The following is a 7,887-nucleotide window of genomic DNA, read 5'->3' as shown; positions in this document are numbered from 1 at the left end:
TGGGGGTTATTGCAATATGCTCCTAATTTGTGTCCCTGTGTTACCCCATATCTTCTCACTCTTTCATTCAAAACTCTCCAGTTGGCTACTCAATTCGTCCTAAGTGATGCCCAAAGTCCTTACAATGCTCACAAAGACCAACATGGCCTCCCCCTGTGCCCCCGCCAGCAACCCGCTACCTCCCTTATGGTTACCTGCTACCGTCTCCACCTTGATCACTCCACTCAAGCCTTGGTGGCCTCCTTGCCCCTCCCATCCCCTGAAATGCTCTTCATGCAGGTAGCCACAGGGCTACTCCTTAATTTCCCTCGGGACTTTGCTAAAATGTGACTTTATCAATGACCCTCCCTCTATCCCACTGTTTTTCTCCATATCTCTCATCACCACGTGCCCCACCATACATGTTATTTGGTTAGTCTGCCTCTCCATACCCGCAGGTTCTGCATCTGCAGATTCAACCAACCTTGGACGGAAAACATTTGAAAAACAAAATTCCAGGAAAGTTCCAAAAAGCAAAACTTAAATTTGCGTTGCACCAGCAACTATTTACACAGCGTTTACACTGGATTTACAACTATCTATATAGCACTTACATTGTATTAAGTATTACAAGTAATCTAAAGATGATTTAGGGTATACAGGGAAATACGCGCAGGTTATAGGCAAATACCACGCTATTTTATAAAAGGGACTTGAGCATCTGCCGATTTTGGTATCTGTGGTGGGTCCGGGAACCCATCCCCTGCTGACACCAAGGGACCCCTGTATTTATCTACTCTCTGTCTGCCCCCACTGAAACGTAAGTGCAGTGAAAGTAGAATGTTTGTATGTTTTGTTCACTGCTATATCCCCAATCTTTAAGACATCCCCTGGACCACAGCAGCACTAAACAGATATTTTTTGATATATTTCACTCTACATTTTTCTGACTCCTTCATTAGACTCTAAGTAAAGACTGTGTTTTATTCACCTATCTCTGTGCTCCACATATGTTCTTTGAATGAATTAATATAAAACGTTTTGAAAGAAATTTATAGCTCCATTTATTTTGAAATTCACTTTACACTTACACCAAATAGCAACTAATAGGCACAGATGGTGTTACTTTTAGGTTTGTTTGTTTGAATAAAAGAGGAAAATAATTGAAAGCAACCAATGTTCATTTTGAATATTGATTTCTAATCTTCTTATTTTAAAATTCAAATTATGCTCTGAAATGTCCTAAAGAATTGAAGCAGACATTTTCAATTCCATGGACATTGAATCCATATTTCTTAGGTTGATGCAAAACTGAGGCTCCCCGTTCTCTTGTTTTAATTCTCTCTCTTTTACTCCCCATTTCTATACACAGGGGATAAAGGGAAACATTCATCCTCGAAGAATGGCATGGCATGCAGAAGTGATGAGGGTTGCACTCTAAGAGGATTAAGCACACAAAGAAGATAATTAACTTGCTGAGGCCCTACAGAAAATGGTGGAATAGTAAGAACAGCATTCAGGGTTTCTGTTATCCTAAGAAAGATCGATTCAAATAGCTACAGTGCCTGCCTCAGAGTTCATTTGTAAGCCCCAAGTGTTAATATAAACGAAGAAGAATATTTAACCTTAAACGTAAGGCAAAGAAAATAAAATGTTAATAATTTAATAGTGGCTTGCTTTTAAATATAGGCTGACATCTAGTTTAAGACCAAAACAGACTATGTTTTTGTTACTGTCTTTAAAATCATTCACAATCGCAATAGAGCTCCACATTATAAAATTCCACTAGGGAAGAATGATGAGAATGCAGAGATACTAGACTTACTTCTCTAAATGCAAACCCTTAGAGGTGGTTTAAATAGCCTCTTATAGAGTACTTTCCCTGGATGGGGAAATTATGAGCAATTTTAATTTTCCTTCTTTGAGCTTTTAGAGTCTTTCAAAAATTTTATAAAGAACGTGTAGTTTTTAATCAGAAAAAATTATGACAATTATAACGTGCTTATATATTTTTTCTAATACATATAATGCTCAGCCCTTAAATTTAGACATTAGAAATGTACTTCACATGTTCAAAAGCAAAACGCCCAGTTGATTGGGCAGAAAAACAGCTCCAAGGCTACCGAATTTGACTCATTCCCGGAGTGTTGTTTATTGTAAATTGAAAATGTAGTGCCAGGCAGATAAGTCATCATCTAAGAAAAGTGAGTCAGAGAGTGGAACCATTATTGACAAGGAATTGGACTTTGGAAAGAAAGGGCTAGAGAAAGAGAAACTAACTGGAAAGAATTTGAGATTTCTTTGATGCCTGTAATACCCTACATGCAAACATCAGTGAGAAATGGGCAATAGTTAATGTTTTAGATTTTGCCTAAGGCTCTAGTATCCTCTAAAATCTTGGGAATATTCATTAATACCCTTGAATACATTATTTCAGACAAGATTTAAAATCTGACACAGATATGTACCTTCAGGACATTCCCCACAGGAATATCTTTTCTCCTTCCACTCTCTGGCTTTGGGAAGTTTGGCTCAATTTAACCCAACTCTTAGGTCTCTGCCAACGCAGAGTTGCTATACGCAGAAGGTTGGTGGCAGTCTCTTAGCCTTGATAATACCAGCTAGACTAAGTAATTCCTCTGGGTATCATCTGCAAGCCTAAAGGTGTAAATTAAGAAGAAAAAGCAAAAGGAATTCAAGGGTGAAGGGAATTTCTGCCACCTTTTAAGTAGTGAGATGGGGCTAATTGGAGCAGAATTGGTTGGGACAATACAAATAAATGTGAGGTGTTTATAAGGAAATTTATTTAAATTTTAGATAATTAAAAACCACAGTTTTCTTAGTGTGTATTCAACTATCTTATAAATACAAACAATATAGTATAATGTGTCAGTTTAAAAATAAAAGTATTTATGTAAACCATGCACAATCCCTTCAGTTTCTTCAGCATTATAAATGGGGCAATACATGGGAAGAGTGTGCCATCTAGTGGATAAAGGAAAAATACATTTTTGTGTAGGAAGTGGGGGCAGGGTTAAAACCCTTTAAGCAAATGTTAGCATTCCTCATTATACTATTTTATTAATCAAACACTTCTTTCTTAATTCAGAATCAAGTCGATTCAGGTATTTTGATATATACAGTGCTTTAAAACACATAAGTGATTTTGCCAATACGTTTTATTACTTTCTTTCTGTTTAAAACTGTAACACATGCCATTGTAGAAAATTTCTAAACTACAGAAAGGTGTAGAGAAGAAAGTAAAGCCTATAACCCTGCTTCCTAGAGACAACACAGTTAACATTTTAATGAATTTCTTTCGACTCATTTTCTATGCATTCACAAATTTTCATATAACTGACATCTCAGAAAGTAATGTTTGAAGGGTGCTTTAAAACATTAAAGTTACACTATGTGTTTTTAACCCTGTGATTAAAACTTGCTATTGTTCGGGGAGGTTCCTTTCCTGGAGGGAATAAACTATGCATTGCATGGATAAGTGAGAGAATATCTTATGTTTAGGAAATTGCAAGTGGCTCAATACTGTTGGAAAGTGAAGTTAGAAGTTTAAGTTCAGTGAGAAGAATGAACAAGAGTTGGAGAGGTATGTGGAAACTGGACCAAGAAGAACCATGGGTATGCCAGTTGGATATGTTGTCTGTTGATAGGGATAACTATTGAGGAATTCGGGGTAATGGACTGATGTTATTGGATTTGGATAGCACACAGTAATAAAAAAAATAATTTGATACTAATATGGAGAGCAGACTGAAATAATAGTTCTCCAAGCTGGCTGCACTTTACTCTTTTTTAACTTATTTATTTTATTTATTTATTTTTGGCTGTGTTGGGTCTTCATTGCTGTGCGCGGGCTTCTCATTGCAGTGGCTTCTCTTGTTGCGGAGCACGGACTCTAGGTTCGCGGGTTCAGTAGTTGTGGCTCACGGGTTATAGAGCACAGGCTCAGTAGTTGTGGCGCATGGACTTAGTTGCTCCGCGGCATGTGGGATCTTCCCGGACCAGGGATCGAACCTGTGTTCCCTACATTGGCAGGCGGATTCTCAACCACTGTGCAACCAGGGAAGCCCTGGCTGCACTTTAGAACTACCTAGGGAGCTTTAAAAATACTGATCCCCAACTCCAGTCCAAACCAATTAAATCAAGATCCTTGGGAATGAGATCTTTTAAATAGTTTCCCAGAAGGTATTATTATACAGCTTGGGGTGAGAATCACTAGACTAAAGAGAGATGAAACCAGAGACAGAATATACCACTAAGAAGGGAGTTGCATTAGGTCATGTGAAAAATTATGTGTGCCTAAACTAGGTTAGTGACAGTACAGGCGTGGAGAGGTTGCGTAAGTGGTAGAATTAACGCGAGTTGATAATTAATTGAACACAAAGTATGAAAAACAAAAGAATCAAAGATTATTCTCTAATGGTATCTTGGTAGACGGTGTCAGCAGGAAATACAGCTGATTGGGCATGTGTGGGGGAATCAGAAAGTGTCTTAAGAAGCAGCTACAGGGACTTCCCTGGTGGCACAGTGGTTGAGAATCTGCCTGCCAATGCAGGGGACGCGGGTTCGAACCCTGGTCCGGGAAGATCCCACATGCCGCGGAGCAACTAAGCCCTTGCACTACAACCACTGAGCCTGTGCTCTAGAGCCCGTGAGCCACAACTACTGAGCCCGTGTGCTGCAACTACTGAAGCCCGCGTGCCTAGAGCCTGTGTTCTGCAACAAGAGAAGCCACCACAGTAAGAAGCCTACGTAACTCAACAAAGAGTAGCCCCCGCTCGCTGCAACTATAGAAAGTCCACGCGCAGCAACGAAGACCCAACGCGGCCAAAAATAAATAAATAAAATTAATAAATTTATTTAAAAAAAAAAGCAGCTACAATTTTCCTTTAGATTCATCACCAATGACACAAACACACTTAGATATATTTTGTTTGCCTGTTAGGCCAGATAATGTCTCTCAGCTCCACCCCACCCTCTAATTCTCTCCTTTGGTGACCTTGGGACCCAGACTACAAATCACATCTTTCCTCCACCAGGCTCTTCCAGCAGGGGCATGAGAGGAAAACTGCAACGCTGGAGAAGAAGAGGGATTTGCTCTTCCCCGTTCGCCTTTTGGCGGCTTCCTGTCTGATAGGGGTTCTACTGAAAATCACTTAGGCCACACGTTTTTCACCCCTGTAGACGTCACGCCTTTCTGTGGCCACCGCTGACTCCAATTAGCAATTTTTTCAGCACTTGTAGAACCAGCCTCATCCTCACCCCACCCCCGCACAGACACCAGCGGCCAACAATCCGGTGTCTCCTCCTCAGAGGTCTGGGTTTCAGCACCCCAGGGACCCCTCTCTAAATTTCCAAGTTTTTCTCTTTGTTCCCTTTGCTCCTTCAGGCCTAGAGATGGTACACGATTCCAGAAGTTGCTATTTCCACGATTCCTTAGAGTTATCTTTTTACTCATTTAGTTGTTATCACCTTTATATCTATATGACTATTCCTTATATTAAGTTCTTTCTACTCAAATAACTTGTGTAGTTTCTATCTCCTGACTTGACTCTAGAGGGCCACGTTGGGTGAAAAAGTGCACCCTCAGCCCTAATTTGGCCTGACCCGCTTTCTAAGGGCCACCACTCTATATTCTAGACTAAATAAACACTGAGCTACAATGGCCGTTTCAGTAGCTCTTTTTATAGAAGAGTTAAATAAGCATTTCCAAGCAGTACAAAGTATAAAAACCTAGAAGTTGTGGCTTTACCTAATTCTTTCTCTTGTACCACACAAGGGAGAGAGGAAGAGGGAAAGCCTCAGGGCTTCAGATTGCTGTCCTTTGTTTCTGAACTCTATCTCCCCAAACTCTAACCCTCTTCCTGCAGACCTTGCTCAAGCCTCCACCATCAAGGGTCTCCACCCATTTTCTCAGGGAAATTCAACTTCTCCCCACTTGAGAAAGGAGCCACGTTCTTGTGTGTGGTTAAATACACAGGCTTTGTTCACAGGGTGATGGGGTTTTTCTGGGCCTGAGGTTTCCCAGAGGGACAGAGGAGTTTGCCAGTGGCCCTGCGGGCTCTGGTTTTGTGGGGTAAAGATGGTGAGTGCTCTGATTCCAGATTGGTCTCTTCATCAGTGGGCACTCCTACCATTTTCCACTTGATTTATAAAAGAACAAAGGCAACTCACTTCCATGAGTTTTCTTCCCAAGACAACACAATCTATTATTATATGAGGAAGGTATAATCTTCATATTGATGTGACTTTGACTCTACTTTTCTGGGAAAAAATAACCTTTGAATTCCTAGATATGGATCTTCTGGCTTTTTCCTGAGCATGTTCATGTTACTAGAACCATCGTTTTAGTTTGGAATTGCTCTGTATGAATCATTTAGGGAAAATGCCAGCTTCAAATGGATTCTTTCTGACAGTGTAATATTTCCTCTCAGGAAAGTGTAAGTGATGGTGGAGGAAGGGGATCTCTTTTATCCTATCAAACTGTCTCTAACTCTATCTCTATCACTTTCTATCTCTGTCTCCATCCACAAAACCACCACAGGGGGTGGGATAGGGAGGGTGGGAGGGAGACACGAGAGGGAGGGGATATGGGGATATATGTATACATAAAGCTGATTCACTTTGTTGTACAACAGAAACTAACACAACATTGTAAAGCAATTATGCTCCAATAAAGATGTTATTTAAAAAAAACAAAAACCCTCCACAGCTGATCTTTTGTCCAAAACACTAAGGTAGAAGCAATATCAAAATTATCCATATTAACTGTCTCCCTTCTCTTCACTTGGAATATAATTTGAGATTTCATGCCCTACAAGCAGTGGATTTCATTCTAAAATCATAAACTAAAAAGCTTCTGCACAGTAAAAGAAATAACAAAATGAATAGGAGAAAATATTTGCAAACCATATATCTGGTAAGGGGTTAATACCAAAATATATGAAGAACTCATACACCTCAATAGCAAAAACTCAAACAATCTAATTTTAAAATGTGCAGAGGAACTGAATAGACATTTTTCCAACAAAGACATACCATGCCCCACAGGTACATGAAAAGGTACTCAACATCACTAATCATCAAGGAAATGCAAATCAAAACCACAAGGAGATATCACTTTATACCTGTTAGAATGGCTACTATCAAAAAGAAGAGATACAAGTGTTGGTGAAGGTGTGGAGAAAGGGGAACCCATGTGCACTGTTGTTGGGAATGTAAATTGGTGCAGTTACTATGGAAAACAGTACGGAGGTTCCTCAAAAAATTAAAACTAGAACTACCATATCACCCAGCAGTCCCACTTCTGAGTATATATCCAAAGAAAATGAAATCAGTATTTCAAAGAGATATCTGTCCTCCCATGTTTATTTTAGCATTATTTACAAGTAGCCAACATATGGAAACAACCTAAGTGTCCATTGATGGATGCATGGATAAAGAAAATGTGCCAAATATATATATATATATATATATATATATATATATATATATATATATATATATATAGAACGGAAAATTGTTCAGCCATAAAAAAGAATGAAATCCTGCCATTTGTGACAACATAAGTGGACCTTGAGGGCATTATGTTAAATGAAATAAGTCAGATGGAGAAAGACACTGTATGATTTCTCTTAAATGTGGAGTATAAATTTAAAAAAAAAGCTCATAGATACTGAGAACAGATTGGTAGTTGCCAGAGACGAGGAATGGGGGCAAAAGGTACAAAATTCCACTTATAAAATAAATCAGTGTTGGGGATGTACAGCATGGTAACTATAGTTAATAATACTGTATTGCATATTTGAAAGTTGCTAAGAGAATAAATATTAAAAGTTCTCATCACAAGAAGAAATATCTGAACTTTGTATGGTGACTAATGTTCACTAG

This window comes from Balaenoptera physalus (assembly GCF_965194825.1).
Source record: "Balaenoptera physalus genome assembly, chromosome: 13".
Lineage (NCBI taxonomy): Eukaryota > Metazoa > Chordata > Mammalia > Artiodactyla > Balaenopteridae > Balaenoptera > Balaenoptera physalus.
This window is presented reverse-complemented; position numbering follows the sequence as displayed.